General features: G+C 39.6%; 2 protein-coding genes across 3 annotated transcripts in view; one reads left to right on the top strand and one right to left on the bottom strand.

Annotated features, from left to right (window-relative positions):
* Positions 1-619, bottom strand: part of RAB23 (RAB23, member RAS oncogene family) — a 34,058-nt gene extending 33,439 nt beyond the window's left edge. The window contains exon 1 of the mRNA XM_053600948.1: positions 337-619. The gene's annotated coding sequence lies outside the window, so the exon portion shown is untranslated. The remainder of the gene's footprint in view (positions 1-336) is intronic.
* PRIM2 (DNA primase subunit 2) overlaps positions 1-16,945 on the top strand; it is a 460,188-nt gene that overhangs the window by 51,769 nt on the left and 391,474 nt on the right. The window lies entirely within an intron of this gene.

The raw sequence follows: 16,945 nt of genomic DNA, 5'->3' as shown, positions 1-16,945 counted from the left end.
TTTCCAGCACCGACACCTAGACAGACGCGACCGCAGCGAGCTGGGAGGGGGCGCCGGGCAGGAGCGGCCGCTCCCCTCCTCCAGCCAGCACTCGGGCTCGGTGCTCAGGGGCGGGCGAGCGGGCGCTCGGCGGGCCGGGCCGGGCCGGGCCGGGGGATGGGAGCCCGGGCCTGGAGGCCCCTGCCCCCGACGCCCTCCCCGCTCCCCACAGTAAGGCGCATCCCGGAACCCTGGGGAGAGATGGGTCCTTCCCCACCTCAGCGGGAGGAGCCCCCAGGCCCCGGAGAGGGCGAGTGAGCGCAGCGCCGCCGCCGGGGAGCGCGAGCCGCTACTCACCGTCCCCCCGCCTGGCGCCAAGTAACCGCCCGGCGCGACCGGCTCCTTCTGGTCGCGGCGCAACCGCTGGCACCGCCGCCTCTTCCCAACGCGCCAGTTTCCCTGGCGGGGCCGCCCGGCTGGCTCGCGCCCTTTTTCGCTCTGTTACGAATGATTATGATTTTTTAAACGAACTTTATTGGTAAACAAGGCTCAGATCGAGCCGCTCAACCGGAGTACCTCCGGGGGTGGCGGGCGCAGGGTACTGGACTCCCCTCAGCGGTGGACCCGCCGCGCCGCGGAGCATGCGCTGGGCTTCGGCTGCGCATGCGCGGGGCCGATGTGCGCCCCGCCCCTGTCTGGCCAGCGGCGGAGAGGGCGGCTCCGGGAGAGCCGGGCTGTGCTGTGCGCAGACCCGAGGTAGGCAGGAGCATCGTGGACGCTAGAAAAGATAAATCGGCCAGAGAAGGCCCGCATTTAAGTTTCGCCTACAGAATGATAACGCTTCCAGAGTCCTCAAAAGGACTTGCGCCGTCTGGGACACACACCTCATTTTCTTGACCAGATGACATCTTAAGTGGCAAAGTGAGCAGAAATGTCTAGCAAAGTCGAAAACGCACTCACACAGCCTGCAGGATTTGGCTGGGCAAAGTAGAAGCCTGACATAGTTAATAATTCAGAGAGCCAAAGGAAAACCGACACGTCCTGCAAAAAGCAATCTTAACTTTGCTTCAGTTGTTTTGATATTTAAAAATAAAATGGAATAGAAAAAAAAGATGCAGAATAGCAAGTGTTGGGGAGGATGTGGAGTAACTGGATTTTTCTACCATCCTGCTGCAAAGTAAAGTAGAACAACTTGTTTTACGAAGTTTGGCACTATCCCCTAAAGGTGCACACCCTTGTGACCCAACAGTACCACACCTACAAGTACAACCAAGAGCAATGCATACTTACAGTGCCCCGACAGACAAGTGGCAAGATGGTCATGGCTGCATTTGTTGTAATAGCTCCCAAACGGGAATGACCCAAAAGACTTATCAGCTATAGAAGAAATGAATAAATTCACACAGTGTTTGTGTAGGGGAGCACTACAGGGCAATGTGAAAGACCATCCGCAATTATAGGCAGATTTTGGATAAATTGCAGAAACCTAAAGTTGAGCATAAAAAGCTAGACACAAAAGTCCATACCGAGTACAAGCAGTCTCCAGGTTATGAACAAGATAGGTCCCGTAGATTTGTTCTTAAGTTGAATTTGTAGGGAAATAGGAACAGGTACATTTATCTATGACCTGTAATAGTCTCTGTTCATAAGTTGTACATTAGTTGGATGTTTGTAACTCAGGGACTGCCTATAATTCCATTTCTATAAAGTACAAAAACAGGAAAATTAAGCTACTGATGGCTGAGCGCCCATAGCTCAGTGGATAGAGCGCTGGCCACATGCACCAGGGCTGGTGGGTTCTAACCGGCCTGGGTCTGCTAAACAACAATGACAACAATAACAAAACAATAGCCGGGTGTTGGGGCGGGCACCTGTAGTCCCAGATACTTGGAAGGCTGAGGCAAGAGAGTCGCTTAAACCCAAGAATTTGAAGTTGCCATGAGCTGTGATGCAACAGCACTCTAGGAGGGTGACATAGTGAGAGTCTGTTTCAAAAAAAAAAAAAAATTAAGCAGCTGAAAGTTAGGATAATGGTTACCTTACTCATTACACTAAGAAACAGTATTAGTGTAATGAGCCACCACCTCCCTAACTGAAAGGGCTAAACTGAGCAACTCTCCAACTTGGTGAACTTCACTGATGGCACATGAGAGTGTCTCTTTATGATATTCCTCCTTGCACATCTATTGGAACATTTGTTTAGACATTACATCAGTGATCTGGTATTTAATGCATTTTCAAGAGCTCATTCACAATCAACGTTTGTCATCCATTCCTTAATTTAAGTTCTTCTCAGCAATCTCACAAAATAAGTAGATTTTGTAAGGACACTATATGATTACCCCTATTAACATGCAAATGAAGTAGATACATGTCACATGCCCTACAGGTAGATGAGGCACAAGAATCCAATTCTCTTGACGGCCAGTTATGAATTCAAACTAGATTTGCAATTCCCTAGATTTGCAATTAGTAAGTCACACAAAGTGGTGGGGGAATGTTCCACTTATGCTAATAATCAAATACTTGATGCACAACAGAATATTTTTTCAAGTATAGTCCTTTCCACATTAATCAGTACTTGGGGTTTCATGCCTGAAGCTATTTTCTATTTGTTTTTTGGAACCTCGCTAATTCTTAATATTTTAACTACTTCTACTCAACAAATATATGAAAAGCATTCAGTATTGATGCATCTCCTGGTTTGTGTTTTTTCCATCTTGCAGGAGATCTGCAAAACTGAAGTTAAAGGCCAGAAGGAAATTTTAGATAGTGATAAATAAAAATGTTCTGCCTTAACTCTGATTTTTCAGTAATGGAATAGGGTAAACTCTTGACATTATTTTTATCGACCTTTGTAGTCCAATATAAAACCATGTAAAATAACATTCTTGTAGAGCCTTGATGTGCTTCAGCTGTGACTGAATATTTTGATGCACTTGAAAAAGGTAGAAGAGTACTTTCTTTTGAAATGTGTGAGACAATTTGAGATGCAGCTTCTCAGATGGTTTTGGTTATTCCTTTATAGGACTGGATGTCTATTGCAGCTGAATTCTCATTTCATCCACTCATAACTAGAATCACCTTTAGGTGATGGGGAGGAAAAAGGGATTACTTTCTTTTTTCTTTTTTTTTTTTTTTGTGGCTTTTGGCCGGGGCTGGGTTTAAACCCCGCCACCTCCGGTGTATGGGACCGGCACCCTACTCCTTGAGCCACAGGGGCCGCCCTACTTTATTCTTTCCTAGTAAATACTTATCTCAAAAACTCGCCTAGAATTACAAATAATGATGCAAAAGACAAATAACAAAAAAGGAAAAATACTTTTAACATATGACAGATGAAGGGCTAATTTCTTTGATATACAAAGAATTCTTGCAAATTAATAAGCAAAAGACCATCAACTAAATGGAAACATGGGCAAAACACACTCATAGCCAGATACTGGAAAGAAACATAATAGCCTATTGGCGTGATAGTGTATTTAATATCTTCTCAATTCAGAAAATGCAAATTAAATAAGGATACAATTTTCCTTGTATCTAATTAATAAAGTTTAACATGTTGACATTATAATATTTAATATGGGGAAGGATGTGAGGAAACAGAAATATTTTGTTGGAATGTAAATGGAACCAACCCTTTTAGAGAGCAATTTGGCAAAATATATCAAAATTATAAATGTGTATTTCCCTGTATAACAATTTCACTTACACTATCTTCTGTAAGAGGGCTTAAAAATACTAGTACAACAAACTAATTATCCAGACTCAAAGGTTAAATGGATGTGGAGTCTGTGGATCTAGGAAAGTTATCAAATATTTTCCTTTCCATTCTAAATTATAGTTGGGTCCTTCCAAATATAAAGGCTAAACTTTGGCATTACCATGTTTTCAGAGATTCAGAAATTCTTCTATTAAAGATGATAATCTGTTCTGAATTTCTTCCTAGGATGTTTTTCCCCCTTAGGAGACATTATTTAAATAAAGACAGAAGAATGCAGGATAAAACAAGTCCTACAAGACAAAACAAGTGTTGCTGCATTGATTATGGTTATAGACACTGAGTTTCAGAGCTACATTGTTGGGTCCAGATTCTCAGATGTATATGTTAAAAATTGAATTTTTCCAGTTCACTCAAGAGACTATTAGTTATTGGGAAATCAGTCATCTTAGAAGAAGCTTATATACATAAAACAGAAGGTTTGTATCTGTATATAAATATAGGTACAGAAGGTGCAAAAAAGGGTATCTAAATCAGGAAAGGGAGGTCAAACTATTCTTTTTCATTGACGAGATGATCTTGTATCTAGAAAATCCTAAAGACTCCACTAAAAGACTTCTAGAATTTACAAATACATTTAGCAAAGTCTCAGGTTACAAAATCAATGTTCAGAAATTAGTAGCATTTTTATATACTATTAATAGTCAAGTGGAGAGTCAAATCAAAGAGTCAGTATCATTCACAATAGCGACAAAGAAAATAAAATATCTAGGTATGTACTTAACCAAGTAGGTGAAAGATCTCTGGAAGAAAAACTACAAAACACTGATGAAAGAAATCACAGGTGACACAAACAAATGGAAGAACATCTAATGCTCATGGATTGGTAGAATCAACACTGTTAAAATGTCCTTACTGCCCAAAGTGATTTATAGATTCAATGCAATCCCCATTAAAATACCAGCATCGTATTTCACAGATCTAGAAAACTGTCTAGAAAAAAATAATTCTATGCTTCATTTTGAACCAAAAAGGGGCTCAAATAGCCAAAGCAATCTTAAGCAAAAAGAGCAAATATGGAGGAATCACATTACCAGACTTCAAATTATACTACAAGGCTATGGTATCCCAAACAGCACCGTACTGGTAAAAGTAAAAATGTAAACTAATGGAACAGTATAGAGAAGCCGGAAATAAACTATCTACCTGAAACCAACTGATCTTAACAAAGCAGACAACAATATAAACTGGGAAACAAACCCCTATTCGATAAGTGGTGCTGGGAAAACTGTATAGCCACATTCAGAAGAATGAAACAGGACCCCTATCTCTTATCTTATACAAAAATTAATTCAAGATGGATAAAAGCCTTAAATGTAAGGTATGCAACTATAAAAATTCTAGAAGAAAACAGGAAAACTCTTCTAGGCAAATAATTTATGATCCAGACCCCAAAGGCAAATGTGACAACAATAAAAATAAATAAATAGGACTTCATTAAACTAAAAAGCTCTGCACAGCAAGGGAAATAATCAACAGAGTAAATAGACAACCTACAGAATGTGAGAAAATATTCACAAACTATACATCTGATAAAGAGCTAAAATCCAGAATCCAAAAAAGAACTCAAACAAATCAGCAAGGGAAAAACAAACCACCCCATTAAAAACTGGGCCAAAGACATAAACAGAAGTTTTCAAAGGAAAAAAACGCAAATGGCGACAAAACCAAGGCCGGGCGTGACGGTTTATGCTTGTAATCCTAGCACTCCAGGAGGTCGAGCCAGTGGATTGCCTGAGTTCAGGAGTTTGAGACCAGCTTGAGCAAGCGCAGGACCTCAATCTCTAAAAAATAGCCAGGCAGTGTGGTGGGTATCTATAGTCCCAGCCACTTGGCAGGCTGAGGCAAGAGAATTGCTTGAGACCAAGAGTTTGAGGTTGCTGTGAGCTACAATGCCAGAGTACTCTACCAAGGGCAACAAAGTGATACTCTGTTTAAAAAAAAAAAAGAAAGAAACCAAAAAAACTTAGGGAGAAAAATGCTCAACATTCCTAATCACCAGGGAAACAGCAATTAAAACCACAGAGAAGTACCACCTTACTCCTGTCAGTGGTCATTATTAAAAGGTCAATAAACAATAGATGCTGGCACAGATACAGTGAAAGGAATCCTTATACAATGTTGGTGGGACTGCAAATCAGTACAACCTCTGTGGAAAATAGTATGGAGATTCCTCAAAGAAATAAATGTAGACTTATCATTCAACCCAGCAATCCCACTACTGGGGTATCTACCCAATGGAAAAGAAGTCATTTTATCCAAAAGACACTTCCTGCTGGGCATGGTGGCTCACACCTGTAATCACTCTGGAAGGCCCTGGTGGAAGGATTACTTGAGCTCAGGAGTTTGAGAGCAGCCCGAGCAAAAGGGAGACCCTGTCTCTACAAAAATAGAAAAATTAGCCAGGTGTAGTGGCAGGCACCTGTAATCTAGCTACTGTGGAGGCTGAGAAAGGAGGATCACCTGAACGCAGGAGTTTGAGTGAGCTGGGCTGACACCACAGCACTCTGACCTGGCAACAGGGTGAGACTCTGCCTGGGGGCAGGGGGCAGAGACACTTTCATTCAAATATTTATTGCAGCACAATTCCCAATTGCAAAGATGCGGAATCAGCCTAAGTGCCCATCACTTCATGAGTGGATTAAGAAAATGTGGCCTATACTACACATATACCATGGAGTACTACTCAGCCACAAAAAGTAATGAAATAAAGTCTTGTGCAACAGCTTAGATAGAACTAGAGAACATTATTCTAAGTGAAGTGTCTCAGGAACGGAAAAACAAACACCACATGTATTCTCTAATAATTGGTAGCTAATGTATGGTCACACATGGGCAACAAGAGATATAAAGGTCATTGGAAATCAAGAAAAGGAGAGGGGGAGGGGCAAAACATACCTATCTGGCACAATGAATACTATTCAGGAGATGGACTCCCTGAAAGCCCTAATTTAGGCTTGGTGTGGTGGCTCATGCCTGTAATCCCATCACTCTGGGCCTAAATGGGTGGATTGCCTGAGCTCACGGGTTTGAGACCAGCCTGAGCAAGATCAAGACCTCATCTCTAAAAATAGCTGGGTGTTGTGGAGGTGCCAAGGTCTCAGCTACTGGGGAGGCTGAGGCAAGAGGATCACTTGAGCTCAAGAGTTTGAGGTTGCTGTGAGCTGCAACACCACAGCACTCTACCAAGGGCAACATAGTGAGACTCTGTCTCAAAAAATATATATATATATAAAATAAAAGCCCTAATTTAAGCATAATACTATGTAAAAGATATCCGTGTAACAAAAACATTTGTACCCCCTGAATATTTTGAAATTTTAAAAAACTCAAAAAAATTATTTATTGCTATTAATCAAAAGTCTAGCTTCTCTTCTGAAAGTCTTGAGAGAAGTACTCTGAAAGACTAGTCATGTTTTTAGCGTATTCTTGTTTGATGGTATCACCTAAAAAATTAAGAAATTTTTAAAAATAAAAAAGCCTTTGGAATTGGGATTATGTACTTAGTTAAGAAAAAAGATGAACTACTTTTCAGGACAATATAAAGGACTTACATAAAAGGAATTCTGACCAGTCATTTTTAATTGAAGTAGAAGCTCAAAGTTGAAAGATGTAGCTTGGTTATGTTCATTATTAAATGCTGAGATCATTTAATAAGGTCAATGTGATTGTGAAGTTGAGCAATCTTCATAAATGAAAGTAGTAAGTAACATACTCTTGTCCATGCTAAATGCTAGATAGAAGTTGTCATAAGAAGCTTTTGTATTTTCCAAATACTATATTTTATATCTTAGAGTTAGGTTTTTCATATTACAGGCTCATCTAAATATGTTTTAGTTTTTTTAATTGATTAAGAGAAGTCAAGGACTGTGTTTAGTTTCTTCTAGCTTTTTGTGTTGTTCTGTGCCTAAGTCCTCTATGCTTTTATTATATTTCTACCTTTATGCTATTGTTAATAGCACACATATTAATAGCACACATATATAATCTCTTTTACTTAAAAAAATGTTACTCAAATTTTACTTGTAAAACTTTTGTGACTTCTTTGCTCCTCTGTTAGATTGTGAGAATAAAAGCCATATTTATACCATTTTTGCTATTATGGCTTTTACACAGATTATAAATTATATTAATTATAATATATTCTACAGAAACAAACATTTAAAATTAAAATGTGATTATATTGCAGAGGGAAATTAAAGAAGACTTTAAAAATGGGAGAGATACATTTTGTACATGGATTGGAGCATTTAATATTGTTTTGTTGTCAGTTTATTTAAAATATGTTCAATACATGTACAATAAAAATTGCAACAGAACTTTTTGTTGAAATTTTTGAGCTGATCTAAAACCTAAAATAGGCAGAACAATTTTGAAAAAGAACAAAGTGGAATAATTCAGGTGCTCTGATTTTAAGACTTTTGATAAAGATACAGTAAACAAGACACATAGTTCATTGAAATGGGATAGAGTCCAGAGATAGACCCATACAAACATGGTCAATTGATTTTCAATGAAGAGTCAAAATTAATTCAATGGTGAAAAGGAAAGTGGTGCTGGAATAACTGAATATCTGGATTTTTTATTAGAAGCCCTTATTTATTTACTCATAAAGGAGATCTCCCAAGGAATATTTTGTTGTCATACATACATATATTTGAATGAAAAATGACATTTCTTTAAAAATAATTACATTACTGATTCATTCCCACTACATATTTGAATCAGTCAATGGCTATATGGAAATATACTAAAATAACCTTTAACCATTCTATCATCAGTTTTTAGGTAAATTGGACATTTCTATAAAATGGCATCTGATGTTGGCCCTCTTAAATTTCTATGGCTTAGAGTACTAACAGTAGGAGGAAAATAAACAGATAAAAATACAAATTCAACAGTGAGTGAAAATACCACTGTACAGATGGAACTTTCTTTAGTTCTATATCCTAGAATTTTTGAGAAGACAAGATAAAATCTTCAGCATTGAGAAATCCAGAGCTGGCCAGGCACAGTGGCTCACACCTGTAATCCCAGCGCTCTAGGAGGCCAAAGTGGGTGGATTGCCTGAGCTCACAGGTTTGAGACCAGCCTGAGCAAGAGCGAGTTGTGGCAGGTGCCTGTAGTATCAACTACTCGGGAGGCTGAGGCAAGAGAATTACTTGAGCCCAAGAGTTTGAGGTTGCTGTGAGCTATGATGTTACAGCGCTCTACCTAGGGCAACAAAGTAAGACTATGTCTCAAAAAAAAAAAAAAAAAATCCAGAGCCCTTGGTGTATACACCAGAGCTTACTGGTGTATATAAAGAAAAAAAGCCTCAGAACTTTGAAACCCATAGTTGAGGGGATCATATTATCAAGTCAGAGAGGCTTAGACACGATAGCATCTTCTGGAAACCTAGCAACCTGTATTTTTAAAAATTTCAGATGACTATGAGGGTACATATGATTAGATTACTAGTTTGCTTTTGTAAGATTGAAGTCTGGGTTGTAATTATGCCCTTTACCCAGGGACTGTTCGATATAGCTGTGTAACGTGCCCAGTGAGTGGGAATTTATTCAACACCCTCCCTTACTTGAATTTAATTGAGTTTTACTCTCATGTGAGCATGTAGTTGTTAATCTACTGGTTCTAATTCAGTACTGAGAACAGGTGAAGTTTGTTTTTCCATTCTTGTGATACTTCACCTAGGAGAATGTTCTCCAAATCCATCCAGGGTGTTATAAAGGATATGAAATCTTAGGTGCCCTTCAACACTTGAATGGATTAATAAACTGTGGTCATTTGTGTACATAAGCCATGGAATAGTATTCTATGTCTGTATGTAGGGGAAAAAGGAATCTCAGGCCTTACTTGACACTATATTCAAAAGTAATCTGTGATGGATTATTAACCCAAATGTAAAAGCTAAACTGTAAGGCTTCTAGAAGAAAACATGGAAGAATGCCTCTGTGATTTGGGGGTATGCAAATAGTTTTTGGCAGAACTGCCAAAACACTAACCGCTAAAGAAAAGATTGATAAATTCTATGTAAATTTTAAAACATTAAATTATCAGTAAAATACATAGATAAGAAATTGGACAAATAAACCATCTACTGGGAGAAAATATTTACTTATTTATGTATGTATGTATTTATTTATTTATTTAGCTTTGTCACCCAGACTGGAGTTCAATGGTGTAATCTTAGCTCATGGCAGCCTCACACTCCTGGGCTCAAGCAATCTTCCTCCTTCAGCCTCCCAAGTAGCTAGAACTAGAGGCACATGCCAACACACCTGGCTAATTTTTATTTTGTAGAGATGGTGGTCTCACTATTGCCTAGGCTGGTCTTGAACTCCTGGCCTCAACTGATCCTCACACCTTGGCTTCCCAAAGTACTGAGATTCTAGGTATGAACCACCACACCCATCCTGGGAGAAAATATTTGCAATAATTATGCCTAATGGATTTATATCCATAATATACTAAAAAAAATACAACTCATTTACAAAAAGACCAACTAGTTAAAAATAGGCAAAATAGACCCTTTTTGAGATCTGCATATTTCACTGTGTGTTAATTATATCTCAGTAAAAAATTAGAAAAATAATGTGCATCACAGTAAGATGAGTTATATATTTAAATTAAAAATTCTATGGGACTACCTCTGAGGAGAGTGATGGCTTAAGCACTGACATTTGGATATCTTTTATGAAAACCAATCAAGACAGGCAAATGAATAGAAAATTCAGGAACAAGCTGAGTAGTAGGTAGTCTCTTTAAGGCCTCTGCCCCTCCCTGTACATGTATGGAGTTCCTTCCATCAGGAAGGGGAGCTTCTGACCCCTTCCCTTGAATCTAACCTGGGCCTGTAACTGTTTTGTCCAATTGAATGCAAAGGAAATAACATTTTGGGACTTCTGAACCCAAGCATTAATAACCCTACTGCTTCCTTTGTCTGAACCCCCCCGCAGTCATGCTGTGAAAACAGTCAAGTGGAAGGGCTCATGTGGCAAAGAATAAAGGCTCAGTCCCAGCTGAGCTCCTACATGACAGGCGTCCTCAATCTGGAGCCATCTTGGAAATGAATCCTCCAGCCTCAATTGAGCCAACCTCACTTGTGTCATGAGAAGCAGAGATGACTTGCCCTGTTGAGCCCTGCCCATATTGCAAAATCACAAGGGAATAAATGATTTAAGTTACTATATTTTTCAGTTGTGTGTTACATAGCAATTGAGAATTAAAACAACCTGGATGAAACTGGAGACCATTCTTCTAAGTGAAATATTATAAGAATGGGAAAACAAACACCACATGTACTCAGTACTAAATTGGAACTAGTTGATCAACACTTGTGTGCACATATAGAAGCAAAACTCAGTGGAAATCAAGTAGATGGGAGGGGCTAGGTAAATTCATACCCACCTGGTTCAAGAACACATTCTGGGTGAAGGGCACCCTTACAATTTTGATTTACCAGGTACAAAAGCATGTTATGTAACCAAAAAGTATGTGCCCCTATAATATTCTAAAATTTAAAAAATAACATGAAAATAATTTATTTTTTTTTACCAAAAAAAAGTAAATAATTTTCTGATTTTGAATTATCCTTGTATTTCTTATGGATGGTATATAGTCTTTTTTTTTTTAAGATTCCTAAATTTTTATTTATTTATTTAACAGATCCCATGGAGAACTGTAAGATTTCTACTTTTTTTTTTATTGTTAAATCATAGCTGTGTACATTAGTGCAATCAAGAGGGGCATACAGTCTTTTAAAATACACTTTAATATTAAAAGCTAATAAAACAACTTGCATTAGTATTGGGACATGAAGAAAATACTACATATGTGCCATAAATTTCAAGGAATTTCTCTCAGCATGCATGAACCAGATTGCTTGGAAGACATGCAAGGATGGCTCATAATTCCTTTCCCATGAAAGGATTGATGGGTTTTAGAATGTAAGTGGAGGAAATTATGGTGAAATGTTCCATACAGCCCCTTTAGGATTGTATGAACAGCCCTGGTGTGAGGGCTCACCTATAATTCTAGCATTCAGGGAGGTCGAGGCAGGTGGATTGCTTGAGTTCAGGAGTTTGAAACCAGCCTGAACAAGAGTGAGACCCCCTCTTTACTAAAACTAGAAAAACTAGTCAGGCATGGTGGTGCATGTCTGTACTCTCAGCTACTTGGGAGGCTGAGGCAAAAGGATCACTGGAGCCCAGGAGTTTGAGGTTGCTGTGATCTATGATGCTGCAACAGCACTCTAGCCCGGGCCCTGCCCTAGCACTCTAACCTGGGGCAACAGAGTGAGACTCTGTCTAAAAAAACCAAAAACGATTGTCTGTGCATTATAGATTAATCTGGGGTAAATTTTCATCTATCATATTGTCTTACTATTCAGGAACATCATAGAATTGTTTTATTTACTTGAATCTTCGTGAATGTACAGGGTCTCTGTGTGTTATGTACGTGTACATATCTGTCAGTAAACATTTAACATTACTGTTTTTTTATCCTAACAGAGGGTATCTAGTGTTAGGATTTGAAATGAGCTGTGTTGGAAATCATCTGGGATTTTGTGCAAATTTTTTTATTCCAAAGAAGAGGTTAAAATTTATATTTTCTGTGATGATTTCACCAGATTTAAAGGATCAATGACCTGTTTGAGGGAGGGAGGAAACTATCTTAGAGAACTTCACTGATGGACCAAATAGTTACTTCTGCAGGTTTGCCCGTGGGCACTGCCCCACCTTCTAGTACTCACCCTGGCAACAAGCAACGATCCTCTATTTATAAATCCATTGCATCAGTTCCTTTCTGCTCCACTTCAAACAGGGTGGACCATGTGATGCTGAGGCATCTGCTCTGAGTATAAAGCTGGTATCCTTCTTGTGGATCTCCTGCTGACAGCCTTATAGCTCTATTTCTTCTGCTCACCAGGACATAACTTCTTTCTTAAACAGTTACATGATGATAAGCAAATCTTAATAGCTCTCCATAAAATCCAGATGCTTCAGTTTAGCATTCAAGGCTTCCCAAAGTTTCATTTCAGCTCACCTTCCCACTGATATTTTGCTTCCATAAATCTGATATTTCGACTGCAACAAATTACTCACCACTTAATCTTGGGCCTTTGTCCATCTCGAGCCTTTTTTATCGATTTGCTTGATCTGAGAAGTCCATTCATTTATCATATAGTTATTGAGTCCTTCCCATATGCAAAACACTGAAAATAGTTAACAACTTTTTGTAACAAATTGTGCTTAAAACCTTAGAAAATATTTTATTTGATCAAAACCATATTTCATTTAGATGTCTAAACAAATTGACTCCTAAAACTGTGGCAAAGTAATGTGCAGCGTCCATCTTTTGACGTAGGAGCTGAGTTAGTGCAAAGAAATGAGCTGTCATCCTAAAGCAAGTCAGAATGCCCTGGGAGGTGAAGTCATCAGCCTGTCAGCTAATGATGAATTAAAGTCAGGGTAATAGCACTGAAGGAGTCTATAGGTTTGTGATAAAGAATAATTCCATAAATAATAACTGGAAACAGCATGACAGAGATATGGTGGATTTTATCTCTGTCAGAAGGTTCAATTATAGACCAATTATAGATGTCAGGGGAAAATACAAAGCAGGGAATCCTAAAATCCTCTGAGCTATCTATGAGCACAAGTTATAAACTTTAACAGGAGACTGACCAGTACAGCAGAATCAGGGCATTCTATGGCATCCTATGCCATGGACAGACTGACCTGGGCAGAATCAAACTTCGTCAGGCTACTCCTGAACTGAATAGGATAACTTTAACCAACAGAGATAACCTTTGTCCTTCAAGGGCAAGATCTGGAGAAAACGCCAAAAGGGGCTATAAGAGAAATAGTAAAATGAATCCAAGAAAACCAGAAGTGGTAAATATCCTCCTCCCAGAGCCCAGATACATTGCCAATAGACAGTTACCTCAATTAGGAATTGGAAGTGGCTCCGTGACACTTTAATCTCCTGATTTTCCACATAACACTTGGACTGTTTCTTCTCAATTTCTCTGCTGTCATCCTACGCTTAAGATTCCCAGAGGTTTTGTCCTCGTCTCTTCTTACTCTGTTCTTCCTGAGCAACTTTTATCTTGGCTGAAACTGTCTATTTTCTGATGGATGAACTTAATATCCAGTTGCCTAGTGTTCATACCTATTTTGATCCCCGTAGACACTGTAAACTTAATATATCCTGTCCTGAATTTAACATGATTCTCTACTATAAAATCTGCCCCACTTCCTTGCTTCACTGATTTGCCAAATCCTCCTAACTCTAATGGCTAGAGCAGATAGCAGGGAGTCACCCTCGACCCTGCTCATATCCATCCATGACACTGACAATGTCCCCTCTATAGATCACTGGTCCATAGGCCCTTCACTGATACAGACAAGTGTGACCCCCCACCCTGTTGGCTTTCTTATGAGTTGCCAGAATGATCTTTCTAACTTGTATGATCTGCTGCTTATGAACTTGAATGACTGTTCATTGTCATGTTGTCAAGCTGCTCACTATGGCCTTGACCTTATCTTGCTCTGTAGTCTCATCTCTCTCCATATTCAGGAATGTGTTCCCTGTTACTCTGCCACATTGAGTTGAAAATCCATCTCTACTTTTCTATTCATTGTTCTGAAATATGGTTTCTGGAGGAACTCGGGATAAGTTTCCACTTTCTTCCATAAGGTAGCTCTTTAAATATTTTAAGATAGTGCTATGGTCCAGAATGTTGGTATACCCCAAAATTCATATGTTGAAACCTAATACCCAATGCGATAATATTAAGAGGTGGAAACTTTGGGAAGTGATTAAGTCATGAGGGCTCCACTTTCATGAATGGGATTAATGAGTGCCCTTATAAAAGGGGCTCTAGTGGATTTCCTTCCCCTTCCTCCATGTTAGGACACAGAAAGCCTGTTTATGAGGATCAGACCCTCACCAGACATCACTTCTGCTGGACTTGCCAGCCTCCAGAACTGTGAGCAATAAATTTCTCTGTTCATAAATTACTCGGTCTGAGGTATTTTGTTAAGGCAACCTGAACAAATGCAAACAGGTGGTTACAGAGCCCTGTGACATCCTATTTTTAATGGGGGCATAATAGGATGGGATGGTTAAGTTTTCCCATTCCTTTAAAATAAGGACAAGTAGGACGAGTTTTCTCTAGAAATCAAAGAAGCCCAAAAGAAAAGTCCTAAAGATACTGATAATTGAGGTACTCAAAGTCACCACAATCAGATCACTCTTTAATGAAGCTCACAGTTGACATGTCCTGCCATCTTACAGAACTTCAGATCAGATTTGAATACTTCACTCATTTAAATATGAGTTAATGGGCCAGGTGAGGTGGCTTACTCCTGTTATCCTGGGAGGCTGAGGCTGGTGGACTGCTTAAGCTCAGGAGCTCAAGACCATCCTAAGTAAGAGTGAGACCCCATCTCTACTGCAAATAGAAAAACATGCCAAGCATTGTAGCAGGCACCTGTAGTCTCAGCTACTCCAGAAGATGAGGTAAGAGGATCGCTTGAACCCAAGAGTTTGAGGTTGCTGTGAGCTATGATGCCACAGCACTCTACCCAGGGCAATGAAGTGAGATTCTGTCTCAAGAATAAATAAATAAACAAACAAATAAATATGAGTTAACAGTCAAGGAGCCTCATTCATTTGAGTAAAGTCTCCAACACCAAAGACAGAGACAAGCTCCAAGTGTAATCTAGAACTTAGAGAAAATATGGAGATAGAAAGAAAAAACACATCCAAAAGGAATAGATAAGATAAAAACAAAAGGAAATTATAAGAACACAAAAGAATTATTAGAAAATTAAAACATGGGCTTGGCGCCTTGTAGCACAGTGGTTATGGCGCCAGCCACATAGACCAAAGTTGGCGGGTTTGAACCTGGCCCCGGCCAGCTAACCAACAATGACAACTGCAACAACAACAACAACAACAAAATTAGCTGGCCTTTTGGCTGCCACCTGTAGTCCCAGCTATTGGGGAGGCTGAGGCAAGAGAATCACTTAAGCCCAAGTGTTTGAGGTTGCTGTGAGCTGTGACATCACAGCACTCTACCGAGGGTGACATAGTGCGACTCTGTCTCAAAAAAAAAAAAGGCAGCACCTGTGGCTCAGTGGGTAGGGTGCTGGCCCCATATGCTGAAGGTGGTGGGTTCGAACCTGGCCCCCGCCAAACTGCAACAAAAAATAGCCGGGCATTGTGGCGGGAGCCTGTAGTCCCAGCTACTCTGGAGGCTGAGGCCAGAGAATCACCCGAGCCCAGGAGTTGGAGGTTGCTGTGAGCTGTGACGCCACTGCACTCTACCAAGAGCGATAAAGTGAGACTCTGTCAAAGAAAGAAAGGAGAGAGAGAGAGACAGAGAGAGAGAGAGAGAGAGAGAGAGAAAGAAAGAAAGAAAGAAAGAAAGAAAGAAAGAAAGAAAGAAAGAAAGAAAGAAAGAAAGAAAGAAAGAAAATTAAAATATGATAGGAAAAACAAAAAACTCAGCCAAGAAATGAAAGATACAGTTAAGGAAATCTCTCAGAAAGTGGAATGAAAATGGAAGGAGAAATAAAGTGAGAGAACAGACAAGAAAATTAGAGGATCAATCCTCTAAATAATAGGACTATTCATAAATAAGAGTTCCAGAATAGCCAGAGAAAGAAACTAGAGGTGAAGAAATCATCAACTAAATCAATTTACAAATTTCCAGAATGAAGGACCTGATGTTACAGCTTGAAAGGGCCCCCTATGTTCACAACATGATACCTATAAAAAGATTGAATCAAAGTATATCATAATGAAATTTCAGAACACTTGGGACAAAGAGATCTTAAAGGCTTTCAGAAAGAAAAACTGATCCCCTACACAGGACCTGGGATGGGAATGACAGCAGGCTTTGCAACAGAAGCAGCACGGGAAGAAAGAAGGCAGTGAAGCTGGGTCTTCAAACCCCTAATGATAAATGAAGGGAATTCTACCCTAACCAAACTAGCTAATAGATGTCAGGGTAGAGTCAAAGCATTTTTAGACATGCAGGCTCTTGAACGATTATCTTCTATACATACTTTCTCAGAAAGCTACTGGAGAAGATAAAATGAAGGAGTAAATGAAGAGACAGGGGCACAAGATCCCGGGCGTGGAGGGCCCAGCACAGCCGAAAGGTAAAGGAAG

Source organism: Nycticebus coucang, chromosome 9 (genome assembly GCF_027406575.1).
Source record: "Nycticebus coucang isolate mNycCou1 chromosome 9, mNycCou1.pri, whole genome shotgun sequence".
NCBI lineage: Eukaryota > Metazoa > Chordata > Mammalia > Primates > Lorisidae > Nycticebus > Nycticebus coucang.
This window is presented reverse-complemented; position numbering and strand designations above follow the sequence as displayed.